We start from the raw sequence: 19,877 nt of genomic DNA, 5'->3' as shown, positions 1-19,877 counted from the left end.
CTAGGTTTGCTATCATTGCTTTCAGAAGCAACGTTCTGTACCCTGCAACGTTCTGTCAGCCACATAACAAGAGATGGGCTCGCTGGTGTGTTTACCGTGAGGATTTCCAGCAGGCTTGAGTTGCCACGCCCGAGCAGCAGTGGTCATGTCATTCCGCAGGAGATGTGACATGTGTGCTTTTGTTGTTGACTTTATCTTTGCCAGCACACGTGGGTATCTAACGTTGGCTGGGAAGCCGGGCTCTAGGGTGGAGCAAAGGCTTAATTTTGTTGACAATTTAATGCTTGGAGAGATACGTGCTTTGGTGAAGTCTCTCCCTTGAGACTTTTGCCCTTTCACTAATCCTTTGCATAAACACTGCCTTGAAAACTGTTTATGAATATCTGCAAAGGCATGTGGAACTGTTGGTAAATAGTGGTTGTGAATAACATTTACTCACGGTCAGATTCCTGGGCCTGTGTTTCTTTTTGATGGGATTTACTGTCTAATGCAAATCTTTGTGAAGCTGCAAACACAGGTTGAACCCTGTGCCCTATTCTCGTGGCAGATTAGAGTTCATGACAGAAATGGCAATTGAGCCTTGGGGAATGGCTATGAAAAACTTCTCCTAGAGTCTCTGTATTTTAAAAAGCAATCTCTACTAGTTGAAAGTATTACAAACAGGAAAATAATCATGAAGTTGCAGAAAGTTGGACAGAGGCAAGAGTAGTCCATCTTTTTGGTTAAAGAGGAAAAGGAGAGAAAAACGTGGAGACAGTGTCCCTCAGATGTAGTGGCGTGCTGGAGCGGCACTCAAGAGCAGTTGGAGTGTCTCCCTTCCCAACTGTTTTCAGCAAGACCAAGTTGGTAACTTCAAATTGACTGTGGTCAGGGTACTTACACCCCTGAAATTGTCAACTACTACCAGTTAGGTCTTTTCCCCCCTGGAGAGCCAGCTGGTAAATGTTTGCCAGGGCACCCCTGGATGTGGAAGACTAGCTCTTAGTTTCATTTCCAAGGAGTGAGAGAGGGTCTCTCATTTCAGAAGTAAAGACACGTCACAGTTGAAGACATGTTCGCAAAAAAGTAATGTCAGTTTGACTCCATGTCGTACCTCAGTCAAGAAATAGCCTCTGAATTTAAACTGAGCGCTTCTATCTGGGTAAAAACAGACTACATGTGAAATAAAGCCAGTTTAGAGATGTGGGGGCTGGAGGAGGGGAGTATACAATGTATGCAATTTCCAGATCTTAGCGATTGTATTCTGCTTGGTTTTACTAGTTTGGTTCATTTTATTCACTTATTTATTCATTTCACAATATTTATTGAGTACCTCCTGTAAGCTGTGTTAGCTCTTGGGTGAACAAAAGCCGACACAGTTGTCGTCTTCATGGCACTGATAGTCAAGTAGAAAAGACAGATATTAATCAAACAGCCATAAATAAGTATATAATTACAAACTACAGTAGATTTTATACAGGGAAAGACAGATGCTAAGAAAGCGTATAACCTGATGACTTGATCTAGACTGAGGATGGGTGGGCAAGGTTTCCTTGAGAAAGTTTGCATGGAGCTGAGATCTGAAGGATTGGTAGCAGTTAACCTGGTGAGGTGAGTGATAGAGGAGATTTGAGCAGTAAGAACGAATGTGCAATAGACCTGTGATGTGTTGGAACGTGTTCTTTTAAGAAAATTAAATGTGGGTTGTGCGGCTGGAGAACAAGGGACGATGTACGATGGTGTACAATGGGTCGTGTTTATACATTTATATTAACCTAAGAGGAATAGAAAGTTATTGGGTCAGATTTGGTTTTTGGTTTTTGGTTTTTTAAATTTGACTTTGGCTACAATATAGAGAACTAATTGAAAGGGAAGAGAGAAGATGAGGACACAAGTTAGAGGCTGTTTTTGTACTTTCCAGGTGAGAGATAATGGAATCCCGGACAAGGCTAATGGCAGAAGTGACGGGGATAAGCAGAAGTATTTAAGAGATGTTTAGGATATAAAATTGAAGAGACCTGATGATACATTAAATATATGGATGACAAGGGAGGGGATCTTGTCAAGGATGCTCCCAAGGTTTTTGACTTTGGAGATTGAACTGACAATTGTTCTACTTAAGAAGACTGAGAACCAGCACTGGGACAGAAGCCATGAGTTTGGATTTGGATATGTGGATTTAAAGTACTTTTTCAACATCTATGATGGAAGTGTCTAGTAGATTCTTTGGATATACAGATCTGGGTCAGCATGGAGAGGTCTAATCTGGATTACTCCCTGCTTCTAGGTGGTAACTGAAGCCATGGGCATGATGAGATTCTCCAAGGGAAGAGCACAGATTGAGAAGAGGAGAGGGCCCAAGTAGTTCCTTGAGAAATTTAAATATTTAATGACACAGTAGAAGAGAATGAGCCTCCAAAGGAGTGAGGGAGAAGCTAGGGAGGTAGGAGGAAAACCAAGAAAGATGGGCTGGGGATGAGAAAGAGGCTTAACTGTAAATAGGCCTGAGGGATTTACTGGTTTTACTGGTTTTAATACTGTTAAACAAAAAAAACCAAAAGCAGGTGGAATCAAAGAACAAAAAGGATGAGAATGTTTCAAGAAGGAAGGAATGGTCCTGTGTGTTGAATGTTGATAAGTTCAGTACGGTAGGAACTGATGGTCACTAACAAATTGAGAACTATAAACAGACAAGTAATGCAAAAACAATGGTCCAAATATTGAATAATGTAATGCTGTAAAAATACTGACCTATATTTACGATTGATTTCTTCATAATTGTGAGAAGATGCACATGATAGGTTCTCAGATAAAGAGCCTAAATAGAGGTGTTCATTATGGCCTCTGCATGATATGGCAGCTAGGAAATTCTGACAAGGCAATTCTATTACAATTGGAAACGCCACTTACGTGTGGATAAGAATTAGCCCCCATATGTTATCAAACAATATGTTTACTCTAGAAGTCTGAAACACTCAGAGAATATGATAAAACTCTTCACTTTTTTAAAAATGATCTAATGGTTACAAAGGAATTGTGTGTCAAGTAACAATCATCTTCAATACCTCCCCCAGCATCTGGTAGAGTAGGTGTTCAATAAATATTTGTTGATCACTCCAAAAAAGAAGTCAGAAAAGTGAGAGTGCTCATTGGTCATTGTTTAGATCTACACCGTAAATGACTACAATAGCAAAGCTTAGAAGAGTACAATATTATGTTAAAAGAAAAGACCAAATCTATGTGGGTAATTTCCAAGCTTTGTCCATTTAGAAAGAGCCCACTAATTCTTCACTAGTTCTTACTCATTTTTCACTTGGTTACCCAAATCAAGGTAAACTAGTCAGCCAAAAATATGCATACGAGTAACTCATTCTTCTTTTACCTTAGCCATCTTTTGGAATTTATTTTTGCTATAAATATTAACTTAAATCACTTATCTTTTATTTGAACCTTTAGTCTGAAAATGATATTTTTTCCATTTTTATTCCCTGTCCTAACCAATAGATGCCTCTGACTTGTAAATTAGGCTACATTCAAGAAAACAAGTACCCAGGGTTTTTTTCAGCTGAGCTTCATAATTTAGGTAGTTGTAGAAGGATACTGACATGTGATTTCCCATCCAATTTTTTAATGAAACATTTCAACTGAATTTAAATGATTTTTCCAAATTGGTTTTTAGGAAATGCTTAACTCAGGCCATTCGACGTTTAGTAAATTTCCTGAACTCATCTTACACTTACAATAGCAACTCAGTGTTATTCTCTGAGAACAGGAAATCAGGGAGCAGAATTATGGTTGATGGAGATGTCTCTGAAGGAGAAAGTCAGTGAAGACAGAGATGACCTAGCAATGACCAGTTTAGATAGAATTTTAGATAAGGATCAATCTGTATGGAGTGATTGTGGCATTCTGTTAGATCTGACTACTTAAATATATTTTCCTTACTGACACTTCTGTATTTCCTAGCTGGAAATTCATAATGTTAGAATAAGTGTTCTGAGTTAGACAATATTGGAGAGGTATTTTGGGTTATGCAGCAAAATGCATATAAAATTAGGACATTGGCTTTTCAACCTATTGACCAAAGCTTTTCATTTTCTCTGTGGACATACTGAATGAGCACACTGAGCACTTGAGATGTCTTGTGGCTCTCTCGTGGCCCCATGCATTTCTGCTCTCACAAGTAAAGTTGTATGTTTACCAAGAGGCCATTGTTCCCGTGTTTGTCATTGCCATTATATAATTAATTTATATATAAATACTACATAATGTTATCCCATATCAGAGAGAAAAGAATTATTCCTATGAAAACTAGGTTGAATGCTTTGGAAAGACTCACTAAGATGAGTTACCCCAAAATGCTGTTGGATTAGGTGCGAACAAGGCAACCATAAAGATTGGGTGGAAGGATATTACAAAAGCATAGTTTTTCCTTAAGTTTACTTTATAAGCATTTTTAAGTTCTCACTCACTGAAAAAGTAAAAACTAGAAATAGTGTACAATGCAATACTGATTCATTTACATGAGAAAGTCAACATGGAACTCTAATCAAAAGACCATACTCCAAGAAACAGTCTGGGGTTAAAATCAAAAGGTTGGTGAAAGACCCATTTACATGTTTTAAATTCAAATAAAATGTTTAAGGCATGTAAAGACAATTTTCTATAGCTTTTCACTTTCACCAATATTTTTGAGGAACGAATTACCATAGGGTAGGAGGACTTCAACTGTTCTCGTGATTTTCCCAAGGAATCTTCTGCTATTTCCTCTGTCTAGAGTACCCTCCTTCACTCCCTACATCTATTTCCCTACAGTTCTCTCTTTCTCTCTATTTCCTAACTCTTATTCATCCTTTACGTCCTAAGACTCCAGCTTAAATGCTAACTCCTGTGAGGAGCCTTTCCTGTCCCTTTTGTTTTCTTATTTAAAATTGTATTTTATTGGGGCTGGCCCCGTGGCCGAGTGGTTAAGTTCGCGCGCTCCACTGCAGGCGGCCCAGTGTTTCGTTAGTTCGAATCCTGGGCGCGGACATGGCACTGCTCGTCTGACCACGCTGAGGCAGCGTCCCACATGCCACAACTAGAAGGACCCACAACGAAGAGTATGCAACTATGTACCGGGGGGCTTTGGGGAGAAAAAGGAAAAATAAAATCTTTAAAATTGTATTTTATTTTACTCTAGAAATACTGCTGTTTGTTTTAATGGTTCACATAGATCTATTCCGTCCAAAAAGGAAACATAAAGTTCTTCTAGGAGTGCAAGCACAGTTAGCAAGGCCTATCCAAAGGTCTTCCACTAGAGTCTGCAGAAATCCAAATGCAGTAAAATCACAAACTTGAATGTTTTTATTCTTTGGACCACAAGAAATTTCAAAATCAGTGTGATGTTGAAAACCCATCAAAAGTTTTTGTGTAGATTGTTCTGTCCTGTGTGCCATTTCTGTGCCAAGTACATCGCTTTACAACTGTGTTTAAGGCATAGTTTCTATTGTATTCTAATAGTGTATTTAACATACTTCATTATCTTTGGGTTCCTTTGGAGTCAGTCTCCAATGATTCTCCCTTTCTCCTGAGAATGGGTCACATTTTCCTGTTTCTTTGTATGTCGAGTGATTTTTTTGGATCATATCCCAGACATTGTGAATGTTATGTTGTGATGACTCTGGATTATGTTATATTCCTCTAAACAGTGTTTACTTTATTTGTTTTAGCAGATAATTTACTTAGCTGGATTCAAAATGCAAACTCTGTCTTTTGGGTAGCAACTCAAATCTTGGTTCAGTTCGTTCACCCTCAGCTGGTCTGCCTGCAATCTACCTGACACACACTTTATTCAAGGGGCAGACAGAGACCCAGACAGAGTGTATACACAGAATTTGGGTTCTCTCTCTCTCTCTGATGCTTTCCTCTCTGTGATCCCCCTCTCAGTTACCAGTGAACTTTTTAGAGGATTTTAACCACGCCGCCCTTCATGGCACCCCAAGTCTAAAAGCCATCAAAGTAGGAAATTCATCCAGTGCTGTTTCTTTCTTCCAAGTGCCAATTCCTTTCCAGAATCTTCCTGCTCTTGTTCACACTCCAGTTCCTTCAAGTAGTTGGGGTTTTTTTGTATTTTATCCAGAGCTTATAGTTATCTGGGAGAGAATTGGTCTGTAGGAGCTTATACATCCCACCAGGAGCAGAAAGCGCCTCATTATCTTTGTACTGCTGTGTCTAAACAACGTCTGACACATTGTGTAGGCCCTCAGGAAACATTTTATGTTGGACAGAATTAAATAGAAGGACATCACTGAAATGAACAAGTATGTTAAAGGGAAAGGAGGAAGAAAACTTGTTCTCATTAGTTCGTGTTGATTTTTTGGTAATAACTAGACTTTGGAAGGCACAAAGCTCTTAATCAAGGGGCCTTGAAGAATAGAAACAGTAAGTTCCTATGATGGCCGGAGTTAGCATGAGGCAGGAAACCCCTAAAGGTAGGCTCAGTGCAGTGGCATCCATGGTGTCGAGCAGCATCTGGGAGAGTTTTAACTTGTCCAACCCTGGACATGATTCCACCAACAAAGTGAGTTTCTCTGGACCTTGGCATTATTAAGTCTCAGAGTGAATATCTGCCCATGAGAAATCCCCTTGAAAAATCTGTTAAAGTCAGTTTAAAAAATAACAGAGTCACAATTGGCTAAAAGATGATAAACAGAGCAGCACAACAAATAGCAATTACCCACCAAGGAGGTGTCTGCAGGGGTGCTGGAGGCTGGGACTGGGCCTTTGCTCATTTACTATCTTTATTAATGACTTGGAAGTGGTGGAAACAGCTTGCTAATGAAGTGGCAGCCGGGCCTGCAGTGGGAGCCACTGCGGCTGGAAGGAGGAGAATGCAAACTAAGCTAATATAACGAGGTTAGGACACCAGGCAGAAAAATCAAAGGAATGAGATTCAGCAGGGAAGGAATATTGTAACTGTCAGGAGAAGAATAATCAGAAGTGTGGCTTTCTGACTGCAGGGAGTAGAGAAAACATGAAAGAACAAAAACCTGGGAAGAAGCTGAAAACGTAAGGCTGAGAAAGGCAATTGACACGGCAGTGAGATGATACTCCAGGACTTCCCACCTTCTGGCTTTGCAGACTATAACGTCACTGAGATGCGAAAGGACCAGAGAGGTCCCCAAGACCCCAGGGAGGAGAGAAGGCTCTGCTCTCTATATTATGCCTTCATGCTTTCCACCACTCCTCGGCACTGGTGGTTTCCCAACTTGAGACTGGCCCAGGCCTAGCTTGGCAGCTCCCTTATGGTCCTGGTCCCTAGGGAGAGATGTCACAGGCAGGTGGCTATAGGACCCAGACAGCAGGACATTAGGATCCCTGACTATCCCATGCAAAGAATCTCTTTCCACGCAGAGTCATTTCTCCATTTGATCCATTTCACAGCTCTCAGGGCTGTCAAGGATGATCTTGTTGCTTACTCATTTATTTATGGTCTGTCTAAGAATGAGAGGCCCCATGAGGACAGAGACCTCATCTGTCGTGTTCACCTCTGCACTGTCTATGTTGCAGACAGAGTCTGGCTCATAGTAATCAGGAAATTAAGATTTGCTGAATGAACGATTGAAGAAATGAATCCTGTCCTGCATGCTCATTTTACAAAGGAGGAAACAGAGTCGCAAGGTGACATGGGGACTTGACTGTAGTCACACAAGGTGGAGGTTGAACCTGGACTAGAACTCAGTTCTTCTGTCTCCCAGCACCATCTCATTCCTCATCTCCTTCTGGTCTCTAATCTAAAGTCACCTTCTCAGGATAATCTGTGTATGACTCCACTCATATGAGGAATTTAAAACTATGGACCAAGAACAGTTTAGTGGATACCAGGGAAAAGGTGGGGTGGGGGGTGGGCACAAAGGGTGAAGTGGTGCACCTACAACATGACTGACAAACATTAATGCACAATTGAAATTTCACAAGATTGTAACCTATCAATAACTCAATAAAAAAAATTGAAAAAAAAATAAATAAATAAAAATAAAGTCACCTTCTCAGGTGGCCTGCCCTGGCCACACCCTCCCCCTAGCCAACATGTCACCTTCCCTTCCCGAGTCTACCTGAGCACTTACCGTGACTGATACCCTCTCTGTATTTATATCTTGGTCATTGTTTGTCCCTCCCTATAGAATGCAGGCTGCATGAGGGCAGGCATTTCGTCTTCTGTGTTCACTGCTGTCTCCCCAGCAACAACAATGACAATGACATAGCTAATATTTACCTAGCACTCACTGTGTCAGCCAGTTTACATAGATTATTTCATTTAAAATCCCTAAGAACCCCATGAAGTAGCTATTGTCCCATTTTATTGATGGGAAAACTGAACTTAGAAACATTAAGCAACCTGACCCAACTAGTGAGTGACTGAGATGGGAGGGGAAGCCAGTGCCTTAACCATTGGGCATATACTGCCTCCCACAGTGGGCCCTTGTGTGGCAGGGCCTCCGTTGCCGGGAGGAGGGGGTGGGGGGTGCCTACCACCCTTGTTGTGCCCCCACAGGCTGCTGCTGTCTTCCTGTGACTCAGCTGCAATCACAGAGCAATCAAATGAAACTATAAGTCAGCACTCAGGGGGACAGCGCGCAGGCCCCTGAAGATCTTGACCTGCTGTTCCGGCTGGCATTTCCCCAGGTCACGTGACATCATGGGCCTCTAACCAGGAAGACAAGGAGGCAGCCTGTCCTTAACTGGGAATAAGGGCAGGAAGCCTCCCTTGGTCTCACTCCCCGGCTCCTGACCGACCCGCCTTTGCAAATGCTCCCAGAACTGGGTGGGAAGATCCCAGCGCGTCAGTGCTTTTCCTTCCGCCACGGTAAACAAGTTGCCTTTCGCCCTCAGAGTACGGTGTGCACCGCTCTGATGTCAAGGCCCGGGCACAGAGTTAAGTGGAGCCGGAAGGTGCGCTCACGGGTCCCTCGACATGCTCCCCACTGCTCATAATTTCTACCTTCTTTGCACTCATTCAAGGAGCTTCCTTGGGTTTCCTTGGCTTCTTAGATCCAGGCATCTTATTGTGGATCCTCACAGAGACAGATTAAGAGCAAAGGAGCACTCGTGTTTATTGAGCATCTACTCTGGGCCAGACACATGCTGAGGGGTCTGCAGAAATGGCATCGTTTAATCATTATGTAATCCCATTACATGGATGGGAGAACTGAGGCAGGCAAACTTGCCCAAAGGCCAAAGGTACTGACCACACAAGTTTAAAGTTTTATCCCTCCTAGCCCATCATCTGAGTTGCACTCATCCTGTGGAAAGTGTATCCTATTGTGTCCTCAAATAGGCTGAGGCCATAGTGCTGCTCATTCACTGCTCAGCAGCAGATATTTACCATGTGTCGGGTGTCATGCTAGGCGCTGGGGAGACAGCAGTGAAGACAACAGACAAAGTGCCTGCCCTGGAGCAACCCACAGTCTACAGGGAGGGACAACCAATGAGTAAGGTAAAGTATAGAGTCATGATAGGTGCTCACGGGTTGGGGGGAGTGTAGAATAAAGCTGGAGAGGGAAGGTGACATGTTGGCTGGGGGGAGGGTGTGGCCAGGGCTGGCCCCCTGAGAAGGTGACTTTAGATTAGAGACCAGAAGGAGGTGAGGAATGAGATGGTGCTGGAAGACAGAAGAACTGGGTTCTAGTCCAGGTTCAACCTCCACCTTGTGTGACTACAGTCGAGTCCCTGAGTCGCCTTGTGACTCTATTTCCTCCTCTGTATAATGAGCATGCAGGACAGGATTCATTTCTTCAACTGTTCATTCAGCAAATCTTAATTTCCTGATTACCATGAGCCAGGCAATGTCCGCAACATAGACATTGCAGAGGTGAACATGACAGATGAAGCCTCTGTCCTCATGGAACCCCATATTCTTGTGGGGAAGACAGACCATAAATAAACGAGTAAGCAAACAAGATCGTCCTTGACAGCCCTGAAAGCTGTGAGGTGGATCGAATACAGAAATGACTTTGCGTGGAAGGAGATTCTTTGCATGGGATAGTCAGGGATCCTAATGTCCTGCTGTCTGGGTCCTATAGCCACCTCCTGTGACATCTCTCCCTGGAGACCAGGACCATAAAGGAGCTGCCAAGCTAGGCCTGGGCCAGTGAATTGAATACATAAAATGACTATGGGTGGAAAGTAATTCTTCAAGCAGTGTAGTTAGCAATCCTAAAGTCATACATTCCGTGTTCTACTACCCACCTGCCTGTGACATCTCCTCCAGGCAGGTTCTGTCCTGTCAGACCATGTGGTCCCCACAGCAAGAGAAAACACTCAACAGTTAACAAGTCCCAACCACTCCGTGCAGGAGATGAGACACGGTCTGAGGCTGCCTTCCAAGAGGTCCTGGTTGAGAGTGAGAACTGCTGGACTCGGCCAGCGGACAGTCGGCAGGTGCACAGTGTGTTTGGGAGCTCCGAGAACACTCTCCTCCCAGGAAAGCAAGCTGCAGCGTGCAGGAGACACGTGGCTTATGCTTTCCACCTCTCCTACCTTTGCAAACAAGTTATTAGCAGTTTTACATTTTCCCTGAGGGGAAGCTGTGTTAATTCACCTTGGTGACTTTCTGGCACTAAGCCACCTGGTCCTGCTCACAGTTCCTTAGCAAGAAGGAAAGAAGGGAGGAAGGAAGAGAGGGAGGAAGAGGGGAAGGAAGGAAGGGAGGAAAAGGCTACCTCAAAGGCTTGCTACAAAACAGACTGAAACTCACCTTAATGACCAGTGACGATGACTGAGTTCTTTGGGATCGCATGTCCCCGAAGGCTTCCAGTGCATTTTCTGAGACTTGCGTCTTGTAGAGACTCAGGGGGAGAAATGCTCGGGAGCACTAGCGCATTAAGGAGGAGGTCTAAGCTTTCTTCACCATAATCACCTGCACTTTTCTTCCCCGTCCTCCGGGGTTAATGGAAATCAAAGTCCAAGTGATTTAAGGCTTTCCTGTCAGAGGTGGAGAAAGTATTCCTTAGCCTAGAAAATAACGGCAGGTCATACAGATTGTATGTTACGCTCAACACCAAACTCCCTCATTTCAATTTGGCAAGTCAAATTTCTTTCTTTTTTTTTTTTAAAGATTTGCACCTGGGCTAACAACTGTTGCCAATCTTCCTTTTTTTTCAAAGATTGGCACCTGGGCTAACAACTGTTGCCAATCTTTTTTTTTTTTCTGCTTTATCTCCCCAAACCCACCCCCCCCGGCCCCCGTACACAGTTGTATATCTTAGTTGCACGTCCTTCTAGTTGTGGGATGTGGGACGCCGCCTCAACGTGGCCTGACGAGCGGTGCCATGTCCGCGCCCAGGATCTGAACCCTGGGCCACCGCAGTGGAGCACGCAACCTTAACCACTCGGCCACGGAGACGGCCCCTCAAATTTCTTAGTAATAACAATAGTAGCTCACATTAGTTGAGGCACAGATCTCTGCCCTTACAAGCATCATCTCTTTTGACTTGAATAACCTTGACTCCTACAGGGACTCACGGTTCCAGCCCTGTCTTCGACTGGGTAGGCTGGTTTGCCTAATTCTGGAGTTCAGTATCAAGAAGCCTGCATATGTAAGCCGCATTCTCCAATATCAGATTCTCAGTAAATAAAGGTGATATTTTGGTTTCCAGACTGCCCTGCTCTTTTGTCTTACATCTCAATTGGCTCAATGCTCATTCAAGGAAGAGAAGTGCCGCTTGTTGGGCTCGCCCAGACCCTAAGAGGAGCTTGTTTCATCCAGCTGCATTCTGCACCCACACACACAGCGCTGTGGGTTTGTTGCATCCTTTCCTCCAGCACAGAAAATACTGTTTGTACCTTTATGACCCCCCTGAGAATAGAGGCTGGATGGGCGTTGAGCTCCCTTATAAAAGGGAAAGTGAAGCCACCAGCAGTCAGCGTTCACGATGGAACTTAAGTCCAGACCCTGTCTTTAGGAAGAAGCAGAGCTCAGAACCCACCAAGTCCATAGTTCCGGCGGACAGAAGCTGGACCTGGGAGCCCATCATCCCCGCTGCAGCTGACTGCATCTGGGAGGATGCCTGACTCACGAGTAGCCGGTCTATAGGTGCATATGAGGCCTGGCACCAAGACTTTGCCACAAGTGCAATGTCGGTATGAAAGATAAGGACAGTAACTACTGTTTATTAACCATTTTCTCTATACCAAGCAATATGCTAAGTGCTTAACACTATTATCTTATTTAGCCCCACGCTGCATCAAATTCCTATTATTACCCTCATTTTAAGATGTGAATCTAGATCACACAGAGATGGAGAAAACTTGGCCAAGAGACAGGGAGGCGGGAGAGAGAGAGAGAAAAAAAAAGAGAAAATCCCAAAGTAAAACACGGCATTGCGGTTATTAGCACGAGCTCAGGAACTGAAACGCCTGGATTGGAATGCGTTACAATTGGCACTGTCCTTTTTCGCATCCTTAAACTGGGCCAATAGTGGCACCTGCATCAGAGGATTGCTATGAAGTTTAGAGTGTTAATGCTTATAGAGAGCTTAGAAGAGTGCCTGACACCTAATATGTTCAATAAATATTACTGATTAAGACCATTCCTTTTTCTTACCCACAAATAACTTTATGATATCATGTGATGGCAAAGTTGTCAAATGAAAAAAATTTTTTCCTAGGACAGCTATTATTATTATTATTTTAAAAATATCTCCTAGACACACGGAGAAGGACTTTTCTTTCCATGAGGAGGGGCTCCGCATGTATAACACTCCTGGTTCCTCTCTGCCTGCTCACTTACTCTTCCTGATTTGTTCATTTGATCAATATTTGTTGAACACCTTATATATGCCAGGTAATTTTTCTAAGCACTGGGAATACAGCAAACAAACAGAAAAAATTCTTGCCCTCCTGGAGCCTATGTTCAAATGAATGATACCATATTTCCTGCATGGTCTGATCTCATTCAGTTTTTGTTTTCTGTTTTTTGAGGGTTTTTTTTTTTGGTTTTGGTGAGGAAGATTGGCCCTCAGCTTACATTTATTGCCAATCTTCCTCTTTTTTTTTCTTTTCTCCCCAAAGCCCCAGTACATAGTTGTATATCCTAATTGTAGATCATTCTAGTTCTTCTATATGGGATGCTGCCACAGCATGACTTGATGAGCAGTGTGTGGGACCATGCCCAGGATCTGAATCAGCAAACCCTGGGCCACCAAAGTGGAGCTCATGAACTTAGCCACTCGGCCACGGGGCTAGCCCCTTCATTCAGTATTTTGATGACCTTCTGCTGTCCTCCTGAATCTGAGTCTGGGCACTGTCCCCTAGTCACATAACCATCAGGGCTACATTGGAAAAGAGGTATGAGGAGTGACTTCATCTCGTTGATGAGTCTAGGAGGTGATGTTGGGGCTTGGGGTCCAGACCTCCTTCTCTTGTACAGGTGCACACAGGCTTCTGTGGTCCTCCATGCTGTAAGCTTTAGGGGGGCTGCATCTGTGGTCATCCAGGCCTATCTATGGCTGGGTAGGCTAGTTTGCCTAATTCTGGAGTCTAATCTCAGAAAACCCAACTGTTTGCATATATAAGGCACGTTCTCCGATACCAGCTTTATCTGTGAAAAAAAGGTGATTTAGTTTCCTGGCTGCCCTATTCTTTTGTCTGATTTCTCAGTTGGCTCAGAGTTTGATCATGGAAGAGGGGTGCTGTTTATTGGGTTCTCTCAATGCCAAATGAAGCTTACTTTGTATAGCTACATTCCGTACACACAGCAGGCGATATTTAATACATGGCTACTGTGTAATTTCATATCCAACATTAGTCAAGGGTTGACTAATGTTCATTATAAAACAAATGGCAAGAAAATCTCTCTCCTCTAGAGGAGAACACTAAGCGATTTAATTTATTGAGCCAGGCATAGAAGAGTCTGGAAATCAAAGGCATGCTTAACAACTTGAGTGAGTGTTTTCTGTTGCCTGTTTACAGCGAATGGTGAACATTACTCAACAGTTAATGGCGGACATTAAATTGTAATTATACATTAATAATAATGTTCGTGTATAAATACATATTTGTTTTATATGTGTACACACAGTTTGCAGTCATTCTTAGTTCAAGTTTTACAACACCCAGGGAATCTTGGCTTAGCTCAAGAGGGCATGACCAGTGTTTACATTTCTAAAACTTAGTTAATGTCAATTCCTGTCAATCTGAAAAAGACAAGATGGTCTACATGGCAGCTTGGTGGTGGGATGGTGAGATGGACTAGAAAAATGGAGATTGTGTAAGAAAAAAAAAGGGAAATATTTTCTAATCTTCAGATTTGGAAGGTTTAACTCCTTGTTCTAATCTTCCAGATCCCTTCCTTCCATCCTTCTACAAATCCCTAAATGTCATAGTTGTCTCTTTGGCCAAACCAAGCAAAGTAAGTTTTTCTTACAAACCAGCTGCTTTCATCCAGTGGAGGCTCACCCCTTCACAGGGAGCGAAGTTGAACACTGAATAGCTACTTGTATAATTCTGAAGCCCTTTCCAGTCACAGAAATACTTTTGTATCTGTGTTACCCAACAATTAAAAAAAAAATACTGGTATAAGAGCATATAAAGTACGCCTTTATTTAATTCAAAGAGTTAAGTACAGTCACTTTGGTTATCATGTGACTTGGAGTTTTCCAGACTTCAACCTGTGTCCCACGAGTCTTATTGCTAACTTTCCCCACATCCTCCTCCTGCTGTCTCTTTAGGCTCCCCTTTTCCCACAGCCTTCCTTCAACATCCCGTTCTTCAACTTGAGGTACCTGGTCAGAGCTGGTATTCCAACTCTGAAGCCCTCTGGGCAGATCTCTATGATCAAACTTTTCTAGAAAACAATAATTTCCTTCAAGCTAACAGAAGCGATGGTAGTGACAAACAAGGTAGATCATTTGTTATGTGTTCCCTTTATTCAACAAACCCTGTTTGACTCCTTAATGGTAGAAATTATGCTGGGACTAGTGATGTAAGGATGATCCAGGCTCCCTCCTGGTCCTGAAGGTGCTCAGAGATGAGATAAGGATCAGTAGTGTCTGGGAGGCTTGCTACCATTTTCTCCTCCTGTGCCCGTGGCAGACATTGATAATCAATCACAGCACTTTTTCCTCCTTGAACTTAGATTTAACATCACAGTCCATTTCAACCCAGTGCTGTACACAGCTACTATCAATGAATTAGATCCAACATGCAGGATGAAATACATTTGCCAAGCCCAGGGTCAGACCTGGGCTACAGGGCGGGAAAAGGATGGGGAGGAATGATAGATTATCCAAAGTGGACTCTTTTTGTCAAAAGCTTGTTAAAGTGGGCTTCTTTATTATTAGAACCCGAAGTGTAAGCATTATTGCAGCCAATTCTCATTTTACCAGGCGCCATGCTAAGTGATTTCATGCAGTGGCTCATGTTATCCTCCTAACAATCCTATGAGGTCAGTACTGCCGTCATCCCGAGTTCGAAGAAGAGGAAACCTCTGCAGAGCGAGGTTATGTAACGTACCCAAAGTCTCATAACTAGAGTGATGAAGTATGTGGATTCAAAGTCAAGCTACCTCAACACAAGTTTCCAGAGTAGAATGTGAGCCACTAGGACATTGCAAGCTTCTCTATATATTTATTTTCCATCCAAAAACAAAACAAAAAATGTATTACGTGGATTGTTACTGGTACTCTCAGGCTGAACGTCAAATGGTTACTTGTCACACACGGCATGGGAGACACCCAGTAGGTAGACAGTGGCTCTCTGAGGCAGAGGGTTGGCCACAGGTCCCTTGCTCTTCCATCCTCTTCACTTATTGAGAGCTGCTGCCATTCACACATTTGCTTCCTGTGGTGTCTCAGGCAGTAGAGTCAGCAATACTTTCTATTGAGATGGACAGTGATCACGAAAATATTTTGAACCACTCAGAGTTTCACAAGTTGTCTTAGGGAAATGTTTTGAACAGATTTGTCAAACTCAAAGCTAAGTTCCACGGTTTCCTTTTGTAAGAAAGAAGTGTTTTGTGTTTGCAGACCTTTACTGTGATGACAAATGATACCAAGCAGATATTTTTGAAAAAATAAACACACTTCATCTGTCCCCTCAAAATAAAGGTGATGTTTTAACAGGAAATCTTTCTAAAGAAACGTATATGAAAAGAGCATTTTGGAGATGGTTGGAATTTTTCATCTGCTGGTACAAACAGGGTACATGTGTCACATGTCAGCGCTCTTTAAAAAGTTGGAATCATAATTTTCTAACCTGTTTAAAGATCTTCCAAACAGTTTCAGTGGGTTTTGAACCCATTTGTTAAGAATACTAACAGTATGGGGTCAGCCCAGTGGCGTAGCGGTTAAGTTTGCACATTCGGCTTCGGCGGCCCAGGGTCTGCTGGTCGGGATTCCAGGTGCGGACATGGCACCGCTTGGCAAGTCATGCTGTGGTAGGCCACATATAAAGCAGAGGAAGATGGTCACAAATGTGAGCTCAGGGCCAGTCTTCCTCAGCAAAAAGAGGAGGATTGGCAGCAGATGTTAGCTCAGGGCTAATCTTCCTCCAAAAAAAAAAAAGAATACTAAGTATAAAAACAGTGCAAGGTTACCTTGTAAGAACAACTGATAGATATCAAGGAAGAGACAAATTTCCTAGCCAAATTTCAACAAAATTTGCATAATTTACAAAGGAGACTGAAAAATAAACTATCATGATTTCTCGAGTCCAGGCAGGGGCGAATTTCTTCTTTTGTCTCTGTGTCCCTTGGTGAGGGAACTTTTTCAGCTCTGATGGTCTTGAAAACCAACATTTGAACTCTTCTGCTTTAGCTTAGAACCAGCTAATCAAATTGTTTTATCATAATGGGTTAAACAAAGATTTACTTAACCACTCCTCTTGCTAAAACACGCAAATTCTTTTTGATTAAAGCAAAATATTTTTGTGTTGTTAGAAAATAAAATCAAAGTCAATTTAAGAATACTGTTTATTTTATCTTTTACCTAGTTTTGCAAATTTTCTTTTTGTTGTCTTTACTACACGGAATGCACTGGCAGAGCAGTCCACATATGTAATTTATAAACAGATATGCATATATTAGGCCATGCTTAAAATTTCTTTCTTTAAAGCTATACAGCCAGGGGCTGGCCCAGTGGTACAGCAGTTAAGTGCGCACGTTCCACTTTGGTGGCCCGGGGTTCACCGATTTGGATCCCAGGTGCGGACATGGCACCATTTAGCAAGCCATGCTGTGGTAGGTATCCATGTATAAAGCAGAGGAAGATGGGCACGAATGTTAGCTCAGGGCCAGTCTTCCTCAGCAAGAAGAGGAGGACGGGCAGTAGTTAGCTCAGGGCTAATCTTCCTCAAAAAAAAAAAGATAAACAGCCAAAAAAGCACTTCCGGAGCCTGTTGCAGCGCTCCCAGCAGCTTTGAGAACTGCAGTCAGGGGAGAGGAAGTGAAGGCACTGAGGAGCATCAGGCAACCCACCGGCCTTATATCTTTGCCTATATTAAGGCCAATTCCATTTTATAAATTGAATCTAATTGTGTTTAGCCACCAGATTAGAAGCCAAAACCTTAGATCCCTCCCCAGTGGCCAGAGGCCTTCCAGTTTGGCCCAGGGCAATCCCGAAGATTGCCTGTGCCCAGGTCCTCCTCAGCGGGGGCTGTGCTTGAGAAGAAAAACCAGTGAGGGGGGCTCTGCTTCCTGATAGACTCTCACAGGGGCTTCCTGAGCTGTCTGGGGTTACCCTCCCTTGTCCCAACAGCTCAGCTCAGTGTGGCTCCTGGCCACATTGTCCGTCTGCCACCCAGGCTAAGAGGCTACCTGTCCTTCCCTTCTATCAGCACAGATAATCCAGGTGTCAACAGAGAGATCATGAATAGTTCCTGTGATCCCCTCGCAGCTTTAATGAGGCAAAGATTGTCTGGAAGCTCACGGATTGAATGGAGCTGTTTGAACATGAACGGCTATGGGCACACCGCTGCGTCTGGAATCGTCTTCCTCTCCCTACTGTTTCCCCTCTTCCTCTGTGGAGTTTGGACACCTCACCCTCCCAGGAGTCAACCCCCTTCGCCCCTGAAGCTTGTTTTCAGGCCTGGTGACAGCAGGTGCTCATCTCTGCAGGCAGTTGGCAAAACTGACTTTCTGTCCAGAAGGCTTTCTTTAATCCACCCACTCTGACGTCAGCTTAGATGGTCTTTGAGTGTCTCTGTGCAGTTAATGACCAGAGTGCCTGAGTATTCAGGGCTCCTCAGCGGCGTTTATTAACCCTCCAGTCTTCAGACACCTCCTCTGTTACGTAAATTGTTTTCCCTCTGGTTCTAGGCCTTTCCCTCAGGTTCCAGGTCCCCTTTCCCAAGGCCCTGCCTCTCTTGACCCTTACCTTCCCCACCAGTCTGGTTTGCTTTCTTTCCACTTCTTTCTCCAGCCTCAGAAGAAACTTAGACTAAAATGAAATTGTTCTTGGTGATGGTGGCAGGTGATTTAAAAGCATGAAATGCTTTTCCTTTTTCTCTTTTATAAACAAGTTCTTAGAGAATAAGTAAACCAAACCTGAGGTGACAGAAGCCAGAAGCATGGTTATCTCTGGGGGTGGAGGGGTCATATCTGAAAGGGGTTGGGGGAAAACCATCTACAGTGATAGGACTGTTCTGTAATGTTCTGGGTCATGACAACACAGCTGCACATATAGTAAAAATTGAGCTGTACACAAGATTTGTGTATTTTCTAGTATGAAAATTATATGTCAAGTTTTAAAAGGAAAATAAAAATATAGTAGGCTACATTCTTCAGGGTTTGGGTGTTCAGAAGCCAGTAAGGTGCTCAGACTAGGAGGCCCCTGACGTCAGGAGGAGCTGTCAGCAGCTGAGCAGACACTCTTTACCCGCTGCCTGACACAGCGCCTACCCAGGTTTGCTGAGCTCCCTGGAAATCACTGGGTGGACTGAGCAAGGACGGACCCTGAGCAGAGCCCAGAATTTTAAAAATCCGTCCTGAACACTATTCTAAGCAGGATACAATGCCGAGTACTACACGTGCCTTATTTCATTTCATCTCCACGATAATCCTGTGGTGGGGGATTATTAACTCCATGGCACAGGCAAGGAACCCCAGCTCCCGAGGCTGGATAGGTGGTCCAGGGTCACACAGCTCATCGTGTGACAAGCCCTGCGCTCTCCTCACAATCCCACAGCACTGCCCTCTCCATTAGAATGTCGTGGGGACAATTTTTTTTCTTTCCAAAATGTGACTGTTTTTCTTTACTAGTTGAGTGTTTCATTCCTTATTCTATATATTGTGACAACAGAAAAGGGACAGATTGATGGAGCAAATGGTTTCCCCGAGAAGCGTCGCTGTGGGGACTTTGCCTTCTTTCTCCTCACCTGTGAGGAAAAATGGAATAAAAAGTCTCTAATTTAGTGCCCAAGAGGAGTCTTGCATCCCGGTGGCACCCCTCCTGTCGTATCTGCACCTGGCAGCCAGCACATGAGGTGTTTACTCAGCATTTCTGATCTCTCAGGAGGGGATGCTGTCATTTTTAAAGGTGTAAGTGAATAGGGAGAATCCAAATCTTCTCAGAGTCATGTAGACGTGTGTTTGTGTAGTTGCTTTTCAAGACACCAGGCCTGGCCCGGTGGCACAGCGGTTAAATGTGCACATTCTGCTTCTTGGTGGCTCAGGGTTTGCTGGTTCAGATCCCAGGTGCAGACATGGCACCACTTGGCAAGCCATGCTATGGTAGGCGTCCCACATATAAAGTAGAGGAAGATGGTCACAATGTTAGCTCAGGGCCAGTCTTCCTCAGCAAAAAGAGGAGGATTGGCAGCAGTTAAACTCAGGGCTAATCTTCCTCAAAAAAAAAAAAATAATAATAATTAAAAAAAAGACACCAGGCCTTTTGTCCTGCACACACTTCAGCAGTGTCCAT

At 43.5% G+C, this 19,877-nt stretch overlaps 1 long non-coding RNA gene across 1 annotated transcript in view; it reads right to left on the bottom strand.

The window, feature by feature from the left end:
• The window catches only part of LOC139082314 (uncharacterized), an 83,649-nt gene that overhangs the window by 18,512 nt on the left and 45,260 nt on the right, over positions 1-19,877 (bottom strand). The window contains exon 4 of the long non-coding RNA XR_011538196.1: positions 10,718-10,944. This is a non-coding gene — a long non-coding RNA (uncharacterized lncRNA). The remainder of the gene's footprint in view (positions 1-10,717; positions 10,945-19,877) is intronic.

This window comes from Equus przewalskii, chromosome 3 (assembly GCF_037783145.1).
Source record: "Equus przewalskii isolate Varuska chromosome 3, EquPr2, whole genome shotgun sequence".
Taxonomy (NCBI): domain Eukaryota; kingdom Metazoa; phylum Chordata; class Mammalia; order Perissodactyla; family Equidae; genus Equus; species Equus przewalskii.
This window is presented reverse-complemented; position numbering and strand designations above follow the sequence as displayed.